We start from the raw sequence: 24,162 nt of genomic DNA, 5'->3' as shown, positions 1-24,162 counted from the left end.
CAATATCAACCTATTAAGTATCCTCCTCCCTTCCTTTCTCCGCCCTTTATGTCTCCTTTTCAACTTACTGGCCTCTGCTACTAAGTATTTTCATTCTCACACAGAAGCCCAGTCATCTGTAGCTAGGATCCCCATATGAGGGAGAACATGTGGCGCTTGGCTTTCTGGGCCTGGGTTACCTGACTTAGTATAATACTTTCCAGGTCCATCCATTTTTCTGCAAATTTCATAACTTCATTTTTCTTTACCGCTGAGTAGAACTCCATTGTATAAATGTACCACATCTTCATTATCCACTCATCTGTTGAGGGACATCTAGGCTGGTTCCATTTCCCAGCTATTATAAATTGAGCAGCAATAAACATGGTTGAGCATGTACTTCTAAGGAAATGAGATGAGTCCTTTGGATATATGCCTAGGAGTGCTATAGCTGGGTCATATGGTAGATCAATCTCTAGCTGCTTTAGGAACCTCCACACTGTTTTCCACAATGGCTGGACCAGATTGCATTCCCACCAGCAGTGCAGAAGGGTTCCTTTTTTTCCACATCCCCGCCAACATTTATGATCATTTGTTTTCATGATGGTGGCCAATCTGACAGGAGTGAGATGGAATCTCAATGTAGTTTTAATCTGCATTTCCCTGATGACTAGTGACGTAGAACATTTTTTTAGGTGCTTATATGCCATTCGTATTTCTTCCTTTGAGAACTCTCTATTTAGCTCCTTAGCCCATTTTTTGATTGGCTTGTTTGATTCCTTATTAGTTAACTTTTTGAGTTCTTTGTATATCCTAGATATTAATCCTCTATCAGATATATAGCTGGTGAAGATTTTTTCCCATTCTGTAGGTTGCCTCTTTGCTTTTTTCACTGTGTCCTTTGCGGTGCAAAATCTTTGTAATTTCATTAGGTCCCAGTGGTTAATCTGTGGTTTTATTGCCTGAGCAATTGGGGTTGTATTCAGAAAGTCTTTGCCAAGACCAATATGTTGAAGGGTTTCCCCTACTTTTTCCTCTAGCAGTTTCAAAGTTTCCGGTCTGATGTTAAGGTCTTTAATCCATATGGATTTAATTCTTGTGCATGGCGAGAGAGAAGAATCTATTTTCATCCTTCTGCAGATATTTATCCAGTTTTCAAAACACCATTTGCTGAAGAGGCTGTCGCTTCTCCAATGAGTATTTTTGGCATTTTTATCGAATATCAGGTGGCTATAGCTACTTGGGCTTACATCTGGGTCCTCTATTCTGTTCCACTGATCTACATGTCTGTTTTTGTGCCAGTACCATGCTGTTTTTGTTACTATGGCTCTGTAGTATAGGTTAAAATCAGGTATGGTGATACCACCAGCCTCTTTTTTGTTGCTCAGTATTATTTTAGATATTCGAGGTTTTTTATGATTCCAAATGAATTTTTGGATTGTTTTTTCTATTTCCATGAAGAAAGCCTTTGGAATTTTGATAGGGATTGCATTAAATGTGTAGATTGCTTTAGGTAAGATTGCCATTTTCACGATATTGATTCTTCCAAGCCAGGAACAAGGGATGTTTCTCCACTTTCTAGTGTCTTCTGCAATTTCTCGCTTGAAATTTTTAAAGTTCTCATTGTATAGATTCTTTACTTCCTTAGTTAGGTTTATTCCAAGGTATTTTATTTTTTTTGATGCAATTGTGAATGGTAGTGATTCTCTGATTTCATCCTCTGTGTGTTTGTTGTTAGCATATACGAAGGCTACTGATTTCTGTGTATTTATTTTGTATCCTGCTACATTGCTCTAGGTTTTGATCAGCTCTAACAGCTTGCTAGTAGAGTCTTTAGGGTCCTTTATGTATAGAATCATGTCATCTGCAAATAATGATAACTTGATTTCTTCCTTTCCAATTTGTATCCCTTTTATGTGTGTCTCTTGCCTTATTGCTATGGCTAAGACTTCCAAAACTATATTAAATAAAAGTGGAGACAGTGGACACCCTTGTCTTGTTCCTGATTTTAGTGGAAAAGCTTCCAGTTTTTCCCCATTTAGTAATATGTTGGCTGTAGGCTTGTCATAAATAGCCTTTATTATATTGAGATATGTTCCTTCTATTCCCAGTCTCTGTAGGACTTTTATCATGAAGGGATGTTGGATTTTGTCAAATGCTTTCTCTGCATCTAATGAGATGATCATGTGATTTTTGTCCTTCAACCCATTTATGTAATGTATTACATTTATAGATTTGTGTATGTTGAACCATCCCTGCATCTCTGGGATAAAGCCTACTTGGTCAGGGTGAATGATCTTTTTGATATATTCTTGTATTCTGTTTGCCAATATTTTGTTGAGAATTTTTGCATCTATGTTCATGAGGGAGATTGGTCTGTAATTTTCTTTTTTTGTTCTATCTTTGCCTGGTTTTGGTATCAGGGTGATGCTGGCCTCATAGAAGGAGTTTGGTATGATTCCTTCTTTTTCTATTTCCTGGAAAAGCTTAAGAAGCAATGGTGTTAGCTCTTCCTTAAAAGTCTGGTAAAATTCAGCAGTGAATCCATCTGGGCCTGGGCTTTTTTTAGTTGGGAGATTATTGATAACTGCTCGGATCTCCATGTTTGTTATAGGTCTATTTAAGTGATTAATCTCATTTTGATTTAATTTAGGTAGGTCATATAGATCAAGTAAATCATCCATTTCTTTCAGATTTTCATACTTTGTGGAGTATATGCTTTTATAGTATGTCCCTATAATTTTTTGAATTTCTCTGGAATCTGTTGTGATGTTACCTTGTTCATCTCTGATTTTATTAATTTGTGTCTCTTCTCTCTTTCTTTTGGTCAGATTTGCTAAGGGTTTATCAATCTTGTTTATCCTTTCAAAGAACCAACTCTTTGTTTCATTAATTCTTTGGATTGTTCTTTTTGTTTCTATTTCATTAATTTCTGCCCTAATCTTTATTATTTCTTCCCGTCTACTACTTTTTGGTTTGCCTTGTTCTTCTTTTTCCAAGGCTTTAAGGCGAAGCATTAGGTCGTTTACTTGCGACCTTTCTAATTTCTTAATATAGGCACTTAAGGCTATAAATTTACCTCTTAGAACTGCCTTCATTGCGTCCCAGAGATTTTGGTATGTTGTGTTCTCATTATCATTTGACTCTATAAATTTTTTGATTTCCTTTTTGATTTCTTCATTGACCCACTCATCATTTAGTAGTGTATTGTTTAGTTTCCATGATTTTGTGTATGCTCTATAGCCTTTCTTGCCACTGATTTGTAGTTTAATTCCATTGTGGTCAGATAGAATGCAAGGAATTATTTCAATTTTCCTGAATTTGTTAAGATTTGCTTTGTGTCCTAATATATGGTCTATTTTAGAGAATGTTCCATGTGCTGCTGAAAAGAATGTATATTCTGCAGCCTTTGGATGAAATGTCCTGTATATATCTGTTAGGTCCATTCCTTCTATGACCTCATTTAGTCCAGATGCCTCTCTGTTTATTCTTTCCCTGGATGACCTGTCAATTGATGAGAGTGGGGTGTTAAAGTCACCCACCACCACCGTGTTTGGTGTTATCTGTGACCTTAGTTCTAATAGTGTTTGTTTGACGAATTTGGGAGCCCCCATGTTAGGTGCATATATGTTTAGGATTGTAATGTCCTCCTGTTGTAGTGTGCCCTTAATCAATATAAAGTGACCTTCCTTATCTTTTTTGACTAACTTCGGACTAAAGTCCACCCTGTCTGATATTAGGATAGCAACCCCTGCTTGTTTTCTAGGCCCATTTGCTTGAAACACCGTCTTCCAACCTTTCACCCTAAGATAATGTCTATCCTTTGTAGAAAGGTGAGTTTCTTGGAGACAACAAATTGTAGGATCCTGCTTTTTAACCCAGTCTGCAAATCTATGTCTTTTCGTTGGGGCATTGAGACCGTTGATATTAAGAGATATTATTGAAAGGTGTGTATTTATGTTTGCCATTTGTGTGTGTGTGTGTGTTACTTGTTCTACCTGTGCTCTCTTCTGTTAACTGGTATTTGAGTATGGCTGGTTTTTTCTAGGTTCCTTATATGTGTGCTTTTCCTTTTGTTCAGCATGGAGGATTCTATCAAGTATTTTCTGTAGAGCTGGTTTTGTCTTCAGATATTCCTTTAACCTGCTTTTGTCATGGAATGTCTTTATTTCTCCATCTATTTGGATGGATAACTTTGCAGGATAAAGTAACCTTGGTTGACAGTTGTTATCTTTCAGAACTTGGAATATATCACTCCAAGCCCTTCTGGCTTTAAAAGTTTGTGTTGAATAATCTGCTGTAATCCTGATGGGCTTGCTTTTGTAGGTAACTTGATTTTTCTCTCTAACTGCTTTCAATATTTTTTCTTTGGTTTGTGTGTTTGGAAGTTTGAGTATAATGTGGCGAGGAGAGTTTCTTTCTGGGTTTTGTCTGGCTGGGGTTCTAAAGGCTTCCTGTATCTGTATTGGCACCTCTTTCCCAATTTGGGGAAAATTTTCCTCTATGATTTTGTTGAAGATGCCTACTATGCCTCTGGAGTGGAGTTCTTCTCCTTCTACTATGCCCTGAATTCTTATATTGGATCTTTTCATAGTGTCCCGAATATCTTGAAATTCCCACTCATACTTTTCTATAAGTTTGTCTTTCTCTTTGTTGGACTGCATTAGGTCTGCCACCTGATCTTCTAGCTTAGATATTCTGTCCTCTCCCTCATCCATCCTACTGGTGAGATTTTCTACAGAGTTTTTTATTTCATTAACTGTGTTCTTCATTGCTAGTAATTCTGACTGGTTTTTCTTTATTATTTCTATTTCTCTATTTATGTCTTGTATTGCCTTCTTTATTTCATTAAATTGGTGTCCTGCCTCTTCTTTGATTCCTTTGATTTCCTCTTTGATTTCTTCTTTGATTGTTTTCATGTGTTCTTTGACCTCTTTGAACATATTTATAATTATTCTTTTGAACTCTTTCTCAGGCATTTCCTCTAACTCTTTCTCATTGGAGGACATTTCTGATGCATTAATACTTTTAGGTGGATTTATATCGTCTTGCTTTTTAGTGTTTCTTGTGTTATAATGTATATATTTTTGCATCTTGGATTAAGTTAATGCTTGGATTTTCTAGCTAGCTGTGTATTCTTAGCTGTATCAATTGATTTGATGTAATATATTTTCAGGGTAGGACCTTAAGGTATTAGGTGTGGCTCTTAAGACTCTCAGAGTATCTACAAAGATGTTCTTAGGGGTTGAGTTTCCCTGCTATAGGAGTATTCAAGCAGGCTGAGTGGAATAATATACTGGTAGATTCTAAAATTTAACTAAACACTGTACCCATTCCATCAAAAACAGCCCCGAGTATGTATGCAAGAGTAGTTATTATAATGACCAGATCCTCTATCAACAAAGAGGTTTAGATTTCTGGTCTGTTGAGGGATCCAAGTCAGCTTATGACCAAGTGAGACCCTTCCCTGGTGCAATCCCAGTTACCTTGGGTGATTGTGGTCTCAGTCAAGTTGCTGCCTGGGTCGTCGGGCTGCTGTTCTGATTTCTGGAGCTGGGCACTTGCTTTTCCTACGGGGCAAACTGAGCCGCTGCTGCCGCCTCTGCTGCTGTTGTAGCTGCCACCCCCGGAGCCACCACCGCTGCTGAAGCTGCCGTTGCCGTGTCCACCGCTGCTGCTCACCCTGAAGCTGCTGCTGCGGGACCTGCCACTGCTGCCGCTCCTGGGTCCACTGCTGCTGGGGCCACTGGTACCGGTGCTGGAGCCGCTGAAGTTGCTGCTGAATTCTGCTCCTGCTTGGGTCCCGCCGTCAGCCCAAGTTGGCGTGGCCGGTCCCGGGCCGCTGCTGTGTTCGCTGGAGCTGGGTTCAGGCGGCGGGGGAGGGGAGGGAGCCACGGCTGCTCTGGTTGTATCGCTTCTCCACGTGTGCTTTTACCTCGTGGTCTGCTCCTCCCTCCGTTGCTCGCTGCCGTTCTCCCCTCACGTTTCCCGAGTTGCGGAGAGCGCGGTGTGAGGGGAAAATCCCGCACCTGGCTTGTCCTGCGGCTCGAGCCGAGAGTCCGGCGGTTTTCTGCCGCTCTGCGGCTGCGGCGGGTGGCCGAGCCGCCCCGGAGCCGCTGTTCCCGCCTGTGCAGGCTCTGGATGCTCTATAACTCTTCCACTTCTCCGCTGCCGCCTCAATTTCCTATACACCTCACTTTTTAGTAAAAGTGTGTATTTTGCTGAGTTTTTTTTGGTCTTTTTCCCCCCTAGGCTGCTTTGGCGTGGTACCTACGCCGCCATCTTAACCGGAAGTCTCATTTAATCTTAAATCTTCCTATTTTTGATTTATTTGCATTTATGTGAATAGTGGGTATGTGAGGCAAGCACATGTTGCACATGCATGTGGAGACCAGAACTAGACATTGAGTTTCTTTCTCAATTGTGTTTCACTTTTATTCTTTGAAACAAGGTTCTGGCTGAGCCTAGCATTCACCAATTCAGTTAGATTAGCTTGTTTGTTAGTGTGCCTAGGGAGTCCCTGTTTTCTGTTCCTCAGCACTGAAATTACAGGTGTAATCCACGATGCCTTTCATTTTGTGTTGGCTCTGGGTATCTGAACGGCTCTATTCTCTAAGCCATCTTCCCTAGCCAAGAGGTCTTTCTTTCTTTTTTTTTTTTTAATTGTGATTTTTGGTTTAAATCTGAAATTTTAGTATCTCTTGACATTCTAGTTCTTATGTAATCCTCTTTCTTAGCTTCCTTTTTAGTAGGGTGAACTGGCTGCTACCCTCTAACTGCAAGGTGATTTAGGATTTAGTAGCCTAAGTTCCCTACCTGTGGCAGGGAACTCTTTGTTATTGCTGGATGGAAAGTTCTAGTTCCTCATCTGGTCTTTACATTTTTTTTTTTTTTTTTTTGAGGTAGGGTCTCATTCTAGCTTAGGCTTACCTGGAATTCACTATGGATTCTCAGGGTGGCCTCGAACTCATGGCAATCCTCCTACCTCTGCCTCCCGAGTGCTGGGATTAAAAGCATGTGCCACCATACCTGGCTCTGATCTTTACTTTTATTAAAGTGAAAACAGCCTTGTTATCCCTGGGTGGTCCCTGCCCTCAGGAACTAGGGTATAGCAGAGTGTGAAGCAAGGTACTGGCCCTCATGAGTTTCACTTCTTTGAGTCAGTTGACTTGGCAGTTGAAGTCATGGGTTTTTAATTGGCCTAAGTCAAGTACTTACATTCACATTTCAGGACTTGTCAGGACTGTATGTCTTATTTACAGCAGGTGAGGCAGTGCCACTGCAAGTGTTGATAGGAGAAGCTTGGATCCGTGTGATGCTCAAAGGCAGTGAAATGATGAAGGGTACATGGCCATCCATAGCTGTAGTCCAGAAGAGTGACATCTTTTTCCCTCCTCAACTCCTTCCTTCTTTCTCTTGTTTCCCTTCCCTTTTTCCCATCCTTTCCCTGTCTCTTTTTCTTCTTTTGCCCTCCCTTTCTTACTTCTTGTGCTTTCCTTCCCTTCCCATTCTTCTTCTGTTCCTTCCCTTTCTCCTTCCCTCTCTCCATCCTTTCTCCTTTCTTTTTTTTTTTTTTTTTAAATGGAAAGTATACCAGTTTCACTTTATTAGCCTAATAACGTAGGAATATGAGAAGGGGAAGGAGGTCAGGTATGAAGGAGGAGGGTTAAACTTATGATAAGGATCCTTCAAAACTGATGCAGTCCTCAGTCACCGCAGCTGCACGTCCGCCAGGGGCTCGCTGCAGTCGGAGCGGTGGGAGCAGATGCGGCCTCCACCTCCAGGCCCAGCAACCATGTCTGCACTCCTCCATTACAGCGTGATGAGGTCCACGAGGTTGCCCTTAGGAGGAGTCATGCTGTCAGGGAAGAAGTTTACTAAGGTGTCAAAGAGCTGAGTTCTTTGAGCATAGGTGTGATCCACATCAGAAAAGCCTAGAGCTGTAAAATCTGAGCCAGACTTGAAGAGAGCTGAAGCTAGGAGCTGAAACTCTTTTGTCTCTTCTGGGTCTGAATGATCCACAGTTATGTAAAGATCGTTTTGTAAATATTTCAGAGCACTAAGGGGGTCCATTTGGGCCTTTTCTTCAAACCTGTGTTTTCTTATGAGGTACTTGCAATGCCTCAGTAAATAATCTTTTGAAGGCCTACATAACTTCAGTGACCAGAAGTCATCTAGTCTCATTTTTGGAGAGCAAGATTTTCCTGGATTCCCACCAAATAAATAATGAACCTTGTGTAATTCATCATAGACGAGCTGATGGGCAAATCTTGGACATGGCTCTTCCTCTTGCAGACTTTTATTTGGATTATCCTTTGCAGCTTGATCATTCTTATATACACAAGACCAACTATTCCTCACAATGTCATAAATCCAGAATGAATTTCTGACATTTTCTTCCCTCTTTTCCTTGTCTTTGCTTAGTCCAGATAAAACGTGTATTTCATTCAGTTCTGGGTCAATAGTTGCTTGCTGAGTGAATCCTGTCATTGGAACCATTCCAGAGTCTTTCTTGGTGCCATCTGATATTATATCTACATGATCAGAGTCCACATCATAACTAAAGAAATCATTCAAATAGGTCTTAGATCGCTGACCACCAAATACATATAAGCAACGATTTTTTGAATGGAACAGCATGCAGTGTCCTATCCGAGACTGGATGTCCTCAGGCCCAGCATTACAGGAGTCCTCTCGAAGAAGTTTCCAGGTTTGACATTGACAGTTGAAAGCAAACAGCCCACTGGCTCTGCTGTCATCTACGCTGCCATTACAGGTCAAAATTCTACCACCAAAGGTGTAGATCATATGTTTCTCTGAGTCCATACACATCTGGTGATCAAACACCAGCTTTGGCCCACCATCAGCAGCAGTGTCTTCACTCAGTAACAGCCACGTGTTTGTGTCGATGTCATAGCGATAGAAGTCACTTTTCAGAGATTTGCTGTTCCTCACAGAGGAATCCAAATAGCGTCCCAGTGTGTAGATCTGCCTCCGCTGAATGTCGATGCACATTTTATGACACGATCTGGCACTAGGGCCACTCTCTTTCTCAGTGTCTCTAGAGATACATGTCCACTGGTTCTCCTTCACACTGTACGCCCAGAAGTCAGCAAGATCTTGTGTTCCATCCCAGCCACCAAACAAATAAACCGTCTCTGTCTGGACATCAATAACCATCTGATGGCCTCCCCTCATTCCTGGTCGATTATCTTCACCATCTCCTTTGGTGCTTTTAGGAATGATTTGACTCCATCGTGGCTTGTACTCTTGTTGACTGATATACTGATTGAACAATCCATCATTCACAGCTTTCTCAATCAACTCTTCGCAAGCATCAAAGTCCCCCTTCAGTACCAGCTTGTCATGCATATCTGTTAACATTGGGTGCTCCAGTGCAATCTTGGTTTTCTTTTGCAGAGATTCAAAAGCCTCTGTTTAGTTGTGTTGTCTGAAGTGTTTTAAACAAAGGCGAATGGCTTCCTGTTCACGGTACTACTTGCTGTACCAGTTGAGACAGGGTTGTACAACATCAGGATCATCAATGCCACTAAGTTCAACATACCAGATGCTAAAGTTAAAGCTGGGCCCCCAGGACAAAAGTGGAACAATTTTAATGAATCGACAGGGAAATATCTGTTCATCAATTTTATGTTTCAAGGTGAATATTTCTTTATTATTATCATTCTTTAGGCCACTGGACAATAGCTCTGTCATATTTTCTTCATTCATTCCACCAAAGACTTTAAATTTCTTCAAATTGCAGACATGAGTTCTCTCATATTTTCCAAATGTTATATTTTGAACTATAGCAGGCCTTTCAAGCTTCAGGATCAGATACTGGGGAGGATCGTTACTTTCTGAAGACCATCGTGAAGATTGGTCATTTGGTTTATCCACTAAAATATTCTCGGGAAGGCAGGTGGACGAGAAGGAGCTCCACTTGCGCCGCGTAGGCAGAAGCCGGCACTGGGCGCCGCAGCAACAGCCCCGCCAGCCGCCATCTTGTCGGCCCGGCGCCGCCAGTCGCGCGGGGAGGAGGAGGCCTCCTTTCTCCTTTCTTCCTTCCTTCCAGTTTGAATTGTAGGTAGACTGTTTCATCAGCTCCAATTTTTCCTTTATAATTTATTTATATTACATAAACATATGCACTGCATGTATATCTATGTAATACATATATATCTATATGTTCTTATGTAATGCGAAATACTTGCTCTGCTTTAGGCACAGTGAAAAGTCCTCAGTCTTACAGTAAAAATTAGAATATTTTAGTGAGATATTATAAAGAAATCACTGAGAGGAATGCACTATAGAGCTTACATTTTCACTTTAAAATACAAAGGGTCCTTTGTATTTCTACAATAACACTTATGATGGTTTGGCTTTGGAAACTTCTCCATGTCATCTCCCACATCCAGCACCTAAATAAGAATCAGACGCAACTTACAGTTTCTTGAGGGATTATTCTGGCATCAAAATATGCTAACTGTGTCAGTAGTCTGAAACCTTTTTTCTTGACAAAGAATATTTATAAAGGCAAGACAAAATCACCTCAAATTTCAAAATTTTGCTTTAATTAAAATAAGCTTTATAGACATCTGTTTGGTGTTTTAATACCCCAAGAAAACCAGAGGTCCAGAGCAAATGTTACTGCCACTCCGTAGACTCTAAGTAACAGCAACAAACGAGTATTTTGCAAATTCTAGTTTGGAAAGATTAGCACAATGCAGTAAGACTGGAGAACCTGTGGCTGCTGAGAGCTAGAGGTGAAGTGATTTATTTATGTTAAAGGTAGGAAGCTGCATTTTTGTGTTTTGATTTGGCTAGTTTTAAAACACCTGTCTCACTTGCTATAAGCACAGATTCTCACTGAATAATGGAAATCATTGTACAATGCAAACAGTGTCTCGAATGCTCTTTTCAGTCTGTAACACACCTTCCTTGTTGTTAACAAAGAGCCATGAATGAGGCATTTTACTAAAATTGAGGCTTGTGGTTCTAATCAAAGGTCACTGGTTGGCTCTGACTTTTCAGTTTCTGATTTGTCTATGTTTGATTAGGGGAAGCAGTGAAATTCTTACGACAAAGACTTTGTACTATCCTGTATCTGTCTGTTGAAACTTGAAAGTTTTTGGAACAGGGCTGTGAAAGGTAAGCTGTGGGATGTCTTGAAGAAACTTCCAAACATCATATTGCTTTTGTGTCATTTGAAAGAGGTCCACATACTACTAAGGTGCCTATGCAAAGGTGTTTTATTGATTAAAGAAGGTTTTGCCCCAGCAAATATGCGTGGAGAGTGTTGCTACTTTCTGTGTTCAGTCCCTGCTTTACCCTCAAGTTCATTACCATGTTGATATGCAATGATTGAAGCCAGACAGCTCTTTATAGTGGCGTTGTCTTGATACAATGAACCCCTCTTTAATGTTCAAAAATTGTTGTTACTTTCTAAAGGGGTTGTTTGTGAATTTCATTAAATTGAATCTTCTCTTCAAACAATTTCAGCATTGTTCAGTTTACTACAATTAAAATGCTTTCTGATGCTAAAAAAATCACTTTTTACAAAAGTATTACAAATGTAAGCACTGGAAGAGGCCTTTTGTCTTTTACTTTGAAAGAAAAAGCTGCTATTTAACTGAGAATTTTTATTTTGTAAATTGGTGCCCCATATGTTAAATCAGAAGAGGGTACACTTGCTAGATTGCTAGATAGGTGGGCTTGCTCATGGGTTAGGTTTCATAACCAGCTCGTTCAATTCCTGGACTTAAAGCACAGGTCTAATCATAGTTGCAAAACAAGGGCTGTAGCCTTGCCTTTTCAGTTTACTAGAGTACAATCCTTTCATCTTTAGAATATTGGACATGTTTTGAGAAAGAACAGGTGAAGTCAGTCTTCTGCTTTGGGCAGTGGTTCTAAAGGCCTTGTGAGAAACCTAGCTCAGTTCTTCAAGGCAGAGCAGTGACTACTTCATAGTGAGTGCTAGGTTAGAGAGAAGAACCTCTTCCTGAGACCTTATTCATGTTGAATGGGGAGAGCACTGCACTCAGAGGTAAGATGTCCTTCTGGAGAGTATTTAGCAAGTGAAAACTCACAAATCTCCAGGTGGTAGCAAAAACAGATTTCCTGCACAGTTAGTTTCTGGGAGGGCTGAGTATAACTTACTTGAAGGCAAGCAGAATTTATTACAGACTGTTAGGCCGTGCTAGGACCAGTGCTTATGAAGGCATTCTTTTTGCTCTGATTCCTGAGGTCATTCATGGCTGCCACAATATCTGGCTTGGCCAAGAGGATGCTCACAAGTTCTTGATACTTGGAAAAATTGTGTAGAAAAATATTTGAAATGTTGGCTAATCCTTTGAACTTGTGCTTTGAGGTACAAAGGACAGAGCTAGCATCTGAAACAACCTTGTACCAGCCAGCCAGCCTTCGTCAGTCATTGCGATTAGCTCTGTAACAGAAGGGCTTATGAGGCATCTGTGTTACTTTAGATATAAGATGATTCTTTGGTCTGAAAATGGAACAATTTTTTGTGTTATTTAAGTTAGGAAAGACTTCCATGGCTTTGTAAGAGCTAGTGATAATAATATCACTATTATTTTTTGTAATCTACAAAAAATAATAATGTCAGTATTATAATTTGTCATTATTAAGGTAATGTTTCCAGTTGAGAAATGTGGATATTTGAGAGTTAGCTAAGAATATAATATGTAAGCAAAATTTAATTACAAAATGATAAGAAGTCTTGGAATTTTACATTTAGATTGACTCTTGTATGGAGATTGCTGGCTTCCTGTGAAATCATAAGAAGCTTCACAGGACGAAAGAAGCTGGTAAACTGGGGCTGGTGAAGGAGCACACTCCACAGGGAGTGTGCACTTGGTATTTGGTTAAAAAATGGGTTGATTTTACTGATTGGATGTGTTTAATGAAGAGTCAGGTTTCAGAGGAGAATTCAAGATGTGAAATAAGGAGAAAATGAGGGGTCAGTTACAGAATAGGGCCTGCAAACCCCACCCCATGCAGTGCATATGCTACATGGAAAAGTTCTCAACAATGCACTTTACCTGTCCCCACACTTCACATGACACATGCACACAGAGTCTAGTCACTTTCAGGGCACTTTGCTATCTTTGATAACAATTTTCAGTATATAAGGGAAGTTGGGATGGAATGATGAAATTTTATGAAAAATGGTAGATGTATTTAATTTTGATCAGGGCATTTAATGAGGCTAAAAAGAAAAAAATACTTGTTAACTTCATCAGAAGTTAGGGATTCTGAATCTTGGAAGATATTTAATTGGTATTGAAAAAGGAAGATTATATATGGTAGTCAAATTAGGTAACAATAACAAAAAGCCAGAAATTCTTGGTGTGGAGCTGCTTACCTTAGTCTCAGAAGTAGTCTCACGAGAGTCTATGCATTATTCTATTACTGTGCTATATATATTAAAATTTGTATACATTTTATAAATTAATTTTCAAGATTAAAAAAATGAAAAACAAACCGAAGAACAATTATTTACATGACAGCAGAAATTCGGGTAAAAGTAAATTTATGCTCAAGATGAAATATAAGTTGCTAAAAGCAAAGCCATGCCACATGGCTCAATCCTGGGTACTTTTGTCAATGTGGGACACTAAATATTCTAATCGTCTAAGATGTTACAGATGCTTGCACAGGTTAAAATCCTCTGGTTTTACAGTTGCTTCTGTGCACAGTTATGGGCCTATTGGAGTCATCCCAGTAAAGAAGCTATAGCTCTCCTAGGGATGTGTTTGAATATTTGATCTAGAAGAGGGAGTGGAGTGGGGCCTTGGCTGCACACTGTCATCCCAGCACTTGTGGGGTAAAGGCAGGAAGGTCAAGCAAGTTTGAGGCCAGCCTAGTCAACTTGAGACCCTGTCTCGAAACAAACAAACTAAACTGCAAAACACAAAAAATATAATGGAGTTTTTACTTCAATGGGAGAAAGTGTGAAAATGTGTCATCTGAAAGAACAATGAGTTAAAGCAGCACATAGGTAGCTTTAGGAACATGTAACCATGTTGTTTAATTTTCAGCCGTCTATCCACTTATCTTAGCCAGACTTAACCGATAGTGCTGATCGGGGATATGTGACAGTAGTGCTTTTGATGCGGTTTCTTTCTTTCCTTCCTTCCTTCCTTCCTTCTTTCTTTCTTTTTTCTTTTTTTTTTGAGGTAGGGTCTCACTTTAGCTCAGGCTGACCTGGAATTCTCTATGTAGTCTCAGGGTAGCCTCCAGCTCATGGTGATCCTCCTACCTCTGCCTCCCGAGGGCTGGGATTGAAGGCGTGTGCTACCACGCCTGGCATGTTTTCCTTTTTTTGTTTCAGGTCTTAGCTATAGTAAATCTTTCATTCATATCTATGGAGAATCTTTAGGTCTTAGCTATGGTGAATCTTCAGGTCACAGCTATTGTGAATCTTGAGGTTTTTGCTAACATGAATATTTAATAATTATGACTGATATCCCCAGTCATTTTGACTGTTTGAACCATTGCTAGATGATGAGTTACAAGTGCTCATTTATGGGGTTTTTGTTAGGCAATCCTCGAATACAATACTGAAGGAGAAAATTAGTAGCATATAATTAAATCCTGTGATTTTTTAAAAAGTCCTTTTGAATCAAACCTTTTGTTGTCTTTTTTCTTTAAAGAATAGAAATATACCGGGCTAGAGAGATAACTTAGCAGTTAAGGCACGTGCCTGCAAAACCCAAGGACCCAGATTCAATTCCCCAGAACCCACATAAGCCAGTTATACATGGTAGCACATGCATCTGGCACATGCATTTGCAGTGGTTAGAGGCCCTAGTGTGCCTATTCCCTCTTTATCTTTCTCTCTAATAAATAAATAAAAATAAAAAAATCTAAAACAGAATAAAACTATAAAAAATTTAGAAGTTGTATGTCAATTTTCTGACCAACATATCAAGATCAGAATCTTGAGAAATATTCATATTAAAGAAACCCATCCAGATATAGAATTCCCAAAATACTTTATTAGTTTGCTGGTAAATATGAATATAAGTGTATTTGTAATTTTACCTAACTAGTCAAAGGTGCAATGTTGTAAACATTTCTGCTTCATAACATTTTCATCATATTTCTACTTTTCAGAGTTATTCAATATTCTGGAAGATGAAATTCTTTTGTTAAAAAATTTTATGTATTTAAAATTTTATGTGCAACAATAATGGTGATAATATATTTTACTTAAGAAATACATGCTTAAATTATACATCACACCTGAGTAAAATAATTTTAAAAAAGAAATAATTATAGTTATCTTGAAGATGATCAGCTAATTAGTGTGATTTAGATTAAATAAATGCACATGCTAAAAGCTTTAATAAGTTTTCATGCATTGTCAAGTTTTTAATATGTAAGTTATAAACATTTTTTCCTTTTCATATTATTGAATTTCTTTATGTTATAGAGACCATAGATTCTACTTGCTTGTTTTTTTGGGGGGGGATGTCTGTTTATTTTTGGTTGTGAATTTTGCAAATTGTTCTACTGGCTATTATGTGACTGAAATGGAGATGTTTTCCATTTTTAGATGTTTCTGTGTGAAGCTCTCACAGAACTAATCCTGTACATCTTTGAAAGAGTCAATGACCTTAGTTTTTGCCCAAATCAAATGACATTCAATATCAATACTATGGAGAGAGAAATCAAAATAGACACCTAATTATAATTATAATTACCCCATCATTATATACTACGTGCAGAACAACTGATTTTAAAGAGAGAACACAACCGCTAGGATTTATTGGAACAGTTCAGATTGACTTTTCTTTTGAAAGATTTAGTTTTAATTCTGGTAGTTTATATGAAATAGCAGAAGTATAAAAGGTAGTTAATGCATTTATGATTGTTTTGTATTTTCAGAAACACTTAACATTTCTGGCATATTTCAATTGTTAAGAATATAAGGATAGTTTCAAGCACTTTGGGGGAAGTCACTGTGAAGAGTTGGACCCAATACTTTATAATTAGCTGCCACATTTGCTGCCTTTGGGATCTGGTCAAATGTGAGCAGTATGAGGGCGGGAGCCCTGTCTCCTCTCCTCACCTGGACAGCCCGAAATGAGGTGCTGTGCTTGGATATAGCTGGCACACAGTCACTGAATGGATCAAGGACAACTGGATGGGAAAGAAAAGGAGGAACAAGCCCTGAGTGGACTTGGCAGTCAGTCATAAATTGCATGTCATTCTCTTGTGATGACATTTAGCTGATTGTTTTTACTTCACACTAATAATGAACAGAAATATAATTTTTACCGTGAGCAGGAACATGGTGTAACTCTAAGAAAGCTCGCTGAAGGTTTTTTTTTTTTTTTTTTAAACTGAGAACTTCAATATGTGAACATATTGCAGTTTGGTTTATTGAAGGGTTGTAAGCACTTTGGTTTTCTTGGTGCCTCTCATCCTGATTATGTTCATTGGCTAGTATCAAAAAATAACAAGACTAGAGCTACATAGGATATTTCAGTGAAAGCTTTAGTGATGATAAAAGACTTGCACTAATGGATGGCCAGAAAGTAGTATATTATCTTTTTGATAAAGTTATTGGTAAAATGTGTTGGAATCTAAAAAGTGTAAAGAAGCTGAATAATAAAGTTCCTAAGTCAGAACGGAACTCATCTATCCTATCATTGTAAATACGTTTTTATATATTCCTAAATTTATCTTGGACATGTTTGAATTTAAGGGCACTGTGTTAGATTTCTGTTGCTATGACAAACTACCTGAAAACAATCAATTTATAAGGAGGAAAGGCTTATTTTGGCTTACAGTTTCTGAGGGTTCAGTCTATGGTCACTTGGCCCTGCTGTCTTGCATATGAGACCAGCAAAGCAGACAAGGCAGCGAGCCCATGATGGAGCAAAGCTGCTCTCCTCATGGCAGCTGGAAACAAAAAGCAGGAACAAGAGAAGAGCAGCTGGTGGTCCTGGTAACTTGCTTTCATTGTAATTAGCTCTAAGTGTTTCATTTATGTTACTTTAACATTTCTTGTCATGTCAACCTGCTTCTGAAGATTCTCTTATAACTTTATTGGTATTTTTAGTTTTTTTTTTTTTAAATTGACTCTTTTGCAATTGTTTGTGTGTGTGGTATGTGTGCCCTGTGTAGATGTGTGCTGAGGCTAGAGGAGATGCACAGGATTTCCTCTTCTCTTTCTCTTCCATCTTCCTTCCTTAAGACAAAGTCTCTCACTGAACTTGGTGCTTATGCCATTTTTCAGTTACACTGGCTCACCAGTGCACTCCCTCGAGTCTCCTGGCCCATCCCCTCTCAAGGCTGGGGTTATAGGCATGTGTGGCCATGCCCAACTCTTTTTTACATGGGCCTGGGGATCAAACTCAGGTCTTCATGCTTGTGCAGTAAATACAAGATCTTATCTGTTGTGCCATCTTTACAGCCTTTTTCCTAACTTTTATATGTCTGAAAAATTTTATTTTGTCCTCATGTTAGAAAGACATTTTTGATAGGCTTAGAGTTTTAAGTTGCTACTTTTCTCCTTCCCTCCCTCCCTCCCTCCCTCCCTCCTTCCCTCCCTCCCTCCCTCCCTCCCTCCCTCCCTCCCCCCTTCCTCCCTCCCCCCCTTCCTCCCTCCCTCCCTCTTCCTCTCCCCCCACCCCTCCCTCCTTCCCTCCCTCCCTCCCTCCCTCCCTCCCTCCTTCCCTCCCTCCCTCCCTCCCCCCCTTCCTCCCTCCCTCCCTCTTCCTCTCCCCCCACCCCTCCCTCCTTCCCTCCCTCCCTTCCTTCCTTCCTTTCTTTCTTGTTTTAATATTGGTTCATGGTCTTTGGCCTGCATAGCTTCAAATGAAGAATCTGCTTTCAATCTCATGTCCATTCAATGTCCATTTCTTAATTTGTATTGCATATGTCAAGTATTGCTGCATCACTAATTTTATAGTATTAATGCAGTCTAAGGTGTTTTTCATTTCTAACATACTTTCTTCCTTTTACAAGTTCTGTTTTCTTCTCTATCTTCCATTTTCATTTTACCATGTTCAAATTTTCCTCTATGTTTTTAAACATAAGGATCACATTTTAAAAGCTATCTTTTATTTCATTTATTTTTATTTTATTAATTTGAGAGAGAGAGAGAGAGAGAAAGAGAGAGAGAGAAGGAGAAAGAGGTAGGTAGAGAAAAAGAGAGAGAGGGAGAGAATGGGCATGCCAGGGCCTTCAGCCACAACAAACAAACTCCAGACACATATGTAACTTTATGCATCTGGCTTATGTGGGTCCTAGGGAATCAAACCTGGGTCCTTTGGCTTTGCAGTCAAGTGTCTTAACCATTAAGCCAACTCTCCAGCCCTTAAAAGCTATTTTAACATCCTTACCTGCTACTTTCATCACCTGTCATTTCTGGGTCTGTTTATATTGATGGTTTTTCTTCTGGTAATAGGCCATATTTTTCTGCTTGTTTATAAGCTTGTACTATATTTGTTGTTGCTTTACAAGCTTTTTTAGTGTTTACTATTTGCATAATATTAATTCACCATTTGCATAATTTTAAAGGGTACAATTCAGTAGTATTTAGTACCAATCATAACTTTGTTCAACCACTACCACTATCTAGTTGAGAATATTTTTATCCCTCTGATATGTGAGAATAGAGGCATCATGGAGATGAAGAGGATGCACAAATGGCAGTCTTGTTTTCATTGCACTTTATAACGCTTTTAGGATATGTCAGTATCTCCAACATGTAATAATGGGGAACTGAAGAGTCAATGAGAGTACATTAGGGATCATTGAAAGGTAATAACTTATGGTTTTGTATAACCAATGTGTAATATTTAAGCAAAATGTCACCTTATTCTTATCCTTCAGAGCCCCTGCTATCCCTGAGCTCTGTAGTTCCTTACTCTGGAATTTCAGAAGCTTCACCATCCCTGATCTCCATGGTGCCATTCTCTAGGATTTTAAGAGTCTCCAAACAACTATCTGTTACTCCCTGCCAGTGCTCCATCTTCAGTATACAAGTAGCCATCATTAGTGCTCAACCTCAGGTTATAGGCTCAGCAGTCTGGCTGCATGACTTCTGAATAATAGCTGTTAACTACCTACTTAGCTTCAACTTATGTTTATTTTTAATAGCCATCTCCCAGTTCTTGGATTTGGGAAATGTATGTTGAATGTTTGTTAAGTCCTCTGTTGATAAGAATTTTTTTTTTTTTTTGAGGTAGGGTCTCACTCTAACCCAGGCTGATCTGGAATTCACTATAGAGTCTCAGGGTGGCCTCGAACTCACAGCAATCCTCCTACCTCTGCCTCCCAAGTGCTGGGATTAAAGGCATGCACCACCACACCCAGCTAAAAAAAATTTTTTTTAAGAGAGAAAGAGAGAGAGAGAGAGAGAGAGAGAGAGAGAGAGAGGAAGAAAGAATTGGCCACCAGGGCCTCAGCCACTGCAATGGAACTCCAGGTGCTTGTGCCACCTAGTGGGCTTGCATGACCTTGCGCTTGCCTCATCTTTGTGTGCCTGGCTTACCTGGGATCTGGAGAGACAAACATGGGTCCTTAGGCTTTGCAGGCAAGCACCTCAACCATTAAGCTATGTCTCCAGCTAATTTTTTTTTTATATCTATGTCTTTTGGGCATATTCCTTAACCGTATCCTTTTAACTTTCTAGTCTTTAATAATGCACATTTTGTCAGTTTTTTAAATAATTCTCTTCTATATTGTCTGGTATCCTTGCCATACCTATTCTTTCAATTACTTGATACAACACATTTCCTATCCACACAAGGAATCGGAAGTGTTATGACAATGAACTGATTTTGGGCCTGGAGAAATGGCATAGCAGTTAAGGCACTTGCCTGCAAAGCCTAAGGATCCAGGTTTGATTTCCTGGTACCCAGATGCATAGGGTGGTGCATATGTCTGGAGTAGTTTGCAGTGGCTAGAGGCCCTGGTGTACCCATTCTTTCTCTATCTGTCTCTTTCACTCAAATAAATAAATAAATAAATAAATAAATATTAAAAAAAGAGCTGATTTTGACACACTCAGCAAGCCATCCCTATTATACTTGTAATAGAAAATTTCACCTTTGGGGCTGGAGAGATGGCTTAGTAGTTAAGATGCTTGCCTGCAAAGCTAAAGGATCCAGGTTTGATTCCCCAGGACCCATGTAAGCCAGATGCACAAGGGAGTACATGCATCTGGAGTTTGTTTGCAGTGGCTAGAGACCCTGGCATACCCACTCTCTCTCTCTATTTGTCTTTTTTCCTCTCTGGAGGGATATATTAATTATAATATAAATATTATAATATATAAATGTTATATAATATAAATATTATAATGAATATACTATTTTAAAAAGAAATTTTCATCTTCAAATTTTATGCCTCAAATTTTTTTTCTCCCTGTCTCATTTTAATTTGAGAAGTTCCCACTCTGAATCATAAATTTATTAATGATTAGATGCAAAGAATGTCCTTTGAAATTGAGACATTTCCCAATTGAGTATATAGTGCCTTTTTCTGTTTGTTTAGTGTAAAAAATGTTCTGTACTTCCATGAACAATACCTTCAGACAGTTTTAATCCATCTGGACCAACTTGCTCCTTCCTAATGTTGGCATAAGGAAGATTCAGGGACACTGGGATAGAAGGACTTAGTCTCTAAGGACATAGGAGACATCTCAACTTGCAGACACATCTGAAAGTAGGACACAGGTACCTTTGCATGAGTGGTAGATCAAACTCAGACCCTCTCCCCAAGCCTTTGAAAAGGTCATCTCTATCTGTGGGGAAAAACTGCTACATCAGCCGGGCATGTACCCTCATGGAAGTTCTCATGCTGCTAAAGCAGGAGGCCGCTTCCGGGGTGGCTCGCCTGTCCTTTGGAGGAAACAGCGGCATTGACATTCTTACTTTAGACAATACCGGTAAAACAAGTCCCTTCTCAGGTGGCAGACTCCAAAAATTCTGGGAAAATCTAGTAGATTGCAAAATTGGGCAGGAAAGAATCCTTCATGGAAAAACAAATTATTTCTCTTCAGGACAGGATCTGAGTGCTACAATTTCAGAGGGTGAAATGGTGTTATCTGTGCTCTTGCAAAGCATCTAATAAGGTTTGTATGCATTCCTTTAATAAATGTCCCACTGGTTCAAGCTTGGACATTGGTGGAGGAGCAAAATTTACCACAGTATGCAACTTCAGATTGACTCCAGAGGGAGATCAGATTTATCCTCAAGGAGATGGGTGTAATTCCAAGCTGGGGTGGTGCCACCCGGCTGGCTGAACTCACTGGCAGTTGACGGCTCTCAGTGTGAAGTGGGGCCATGAGCTGGCTTTCAGGAAGAGCTGTAAGCACAGGAGTGGTCCACGAGGCTTTGCAGTCCTCAGAGGAAACCTCGCTCGAGGAGAGGCTCGAGGACAGCTAACGCACGTGTCAGCGGGCCACTGGAAATCATTAGCACTTTGCAAAATATGTTTTGCTTTAGGCAAAAAGCTACGTTTAGAAGAGGAACTCTGAAATAAAAAAGAGATCTTTTAGCAACAGTGTGGATAGACTGAAAGTGGAAAGCAAAATTTAATAAGTAGTTTTCAAAAAATGTGACTGTAGTGAGTGAAGCTCTTTCCTTACTCTGGGTGACAGTTGATGCACTAGGTACTCATAGTTCTAGGTGTGGACAGTCCTAGGCATGGGCAGTACTGGATATGGACAGCACTGCATATAGACAGCACTCAGATTGAGCTGGGCAATTTTTGAATATCTGAATTCATTGCTCTGTTTTTCAAATCAACATTTGGCCAGCATATGTCACATTTTCCTTGCAAGTTATGTGAATTACTATCAGTTCTTATGAGGGCTCTTACGCTATAACCACGGATCAGCTTTTAAATAGATAAACTTACCTACAAACCTATTCCTGGGGGAATTTTTCATATTCATTGTTTTGTCTGACCCAGAAATAATCTATAAGAATAATTTAATGATTGAGAGGGGGAGGGGATATGAAGGATAGGGAGTCTCAAAGGGGAATATGGGGAGAGGGAGGGAATTACCATGAGATATTGTTTATAATCACGGAAGTACTAATAAATAATAAAAATTAATAAAAATAAATAAAGTAAAAAAGAATAATTTAATGAATCTTGCAGTTAAATTACAAACATGAGGAAGGACCAAAGAACAGAAAAGTATGAAAGGCATGATCAGTCATTTTCTTCTTTAAATACCTGAAACAAAAGTCATGGGAAATTTCCCTTCACATAAAAAAGTATACCCCACTACCTCCTGAAAATTTAGGGCTTTATTTATTTGATTTTTCAATAAATAGTGTTTATTTTAAGTAATCTACTAAATAGTAGGTTGACTCTACAAATTGTTCATTTGTCTGTGTTTCCTAGACTTGTTAAGCTAATAATAAACAGCAATCTTGACTGTCAAAAATTGGAACCCTCAAGGATTTACCCAAATCTAGCAACATAACTTGTACATTGCACCACATATTTATTTTTCTGTTCCACAGGTAACTTTTATAGTTATTTTTTAAAAGTAAATTTCATACAAATATGCAATTCAAGTTTTGATCATCTTTTCAGTAATTCACTTCTTTAAAAATTTATAAATAAAAGAATTAAAGCCCATTTTGTGATTCCATTGTCACAGAGATTAAAGGTAATTTTGCCGGGCGTGGTGGCACACGCCTTTAATCCCAGCACTTGGGAGGCAGAGGTAGGAGGATCACCGTGAGTTTGAGGCCACCCTGAGACTACATAGTGAATTCCAGGTCAGCCTGGGCTAGAGTGAGACCCTACCTCAAAAAACCAAAAAAAAAAAAAGGTAATTTTAAGCAGTGACGACTGTTAGTCGTTTGTTTGTTGCTGGGTCTTTGGTTTGCAAAAGAGTCATGGTAGAAAGTAAAGGTGCTTTGACTCCCTTACCTACTGCTTTGAGTTAGGAAATGTGGGAGAACTGACCCACACTACTGCTTTTCAGAGACAAATCCTAGATTGCCATGTCAACCCAGTATCTTCTACTTTGCCAAGATATAAAAATGGTCCAAACATGGATTTTCTGATCTGCAAAAGTAATAAAAAAAAATCTAAAAGAACCATATACCTGTAAAGCAGTCATTCTGTGTCCCCTCCCCCTGCTCACTGCAGTGACTGATCTCTTCATTGCTGTGGACTTGCTGCTGTGAGTACTCGGCTAAGTGGAATCCTGCAGTTGTGAGGCCCTTGTCTCTAGCTTGATTTTCTTAGCGTGTTTTCTCAGCGCATTCATGTTGTGCCAGGTGTAACATCTCAGTGTGGTGGGTGTGTACTACTCCCTCATATAGCTGCACCAAAGTGTTGTCCTCCAGACATCTCGATGGGAGGGTTGTTTCTGCCTTTTGGCCACTGCAAATGGTGCTGCCATACTCATTGGTGTGTAAGTTTTTGTTTGAACACCTGTTTTTGATTTGCTAGATCTGGTAATTTCATGTTTAACTTTTTGAGGAAGTTCCAAATTATTTTCCACTGGGCATGCATTTTTAGATTCCCACCAGCAGTGCATGGGCCTTCCAGTTTTCATCTAGTGTATCCAGCGAACATTAAGTGACCCCCATTGTGGTTTGAGTCACATTTTCCTGATGATGCTGGCATCTCTTCCTGTGCTTCTCTGCTGTTAGTATATTCTCTTGAGGAGATGACAAAGTCTTTCACTTAGTTAACTTGTTTTTGTGCTTTTGTTTTCATTGTTATGAATTTTTTTATGTATTCAAGATATTAGACACTTATTAGCACTATGGTTTATAAATATTCTCTACATTCTGTTTTTCTTTTCATGGTGCCGTTTTTTATTTTAGTATTTATTTATCAGTGAGAATGGGCACACCAGGGCCGCTAGCCACTGCAAATGAACTGCAGACACATGTGCCGCCTTGTGCATATCTTACATGGGCACTGGGGAATCGAACTTAAATCATCAGGCCCTAGAAGCAAGCTGAGCCGTCTTTTCAGGCCCAGTGGTGCCCTTTGATACACAAAAGTTCTAAAATTTGAAGAAGTCTACTGTATGTATTTTTTTTGGTGTGTGTGATAGTGTTTTTGGTGTTATAGCTAAGAAATTATCACCATGTCCAAGGCCATAAGGGTATACCTTCATGCTTTTGTCTAAAGGTTTTTATTTAACTATATTTTAATTCT

General features: G+C 39.3%; 1 protein-coding gene and 1 pseudogene across 19 annotated transcripts in view; one reads left to right on the top strand and one right to left on the bottom strand.

The window, feature by feature from the left end:
• The window catches only part of Sox6 (SRY-box transcription factor 6), a 610,295-nt gene that overhangs the window by 58,658 nt on the left and 527,475 nt on the right, over positions 1-24,162 (top strand). The window lies entirely within an intron of this gene.
• Positions 7,564-9,983, bottom strand: LOC101613762 (annotated as a pseudogene).

Source organism: Jaculus jaculus, chromosome 3 (genome assembly GCF_020740685.1).
Source record: "Jaculus jaculus isolate mJacJac1 chromosome 3, mJacJac1.mat.Y.cur, whole genome shotgun sequence".
NCBI lineage: Eukaryota > Metazoa > Chordata > Mammalia > Rodentia > Dipodidae > Jaculus > Jaculus jaculus.
This window is presented reverse-complemented; position numbering and strand designations above follow the sequence as displayed.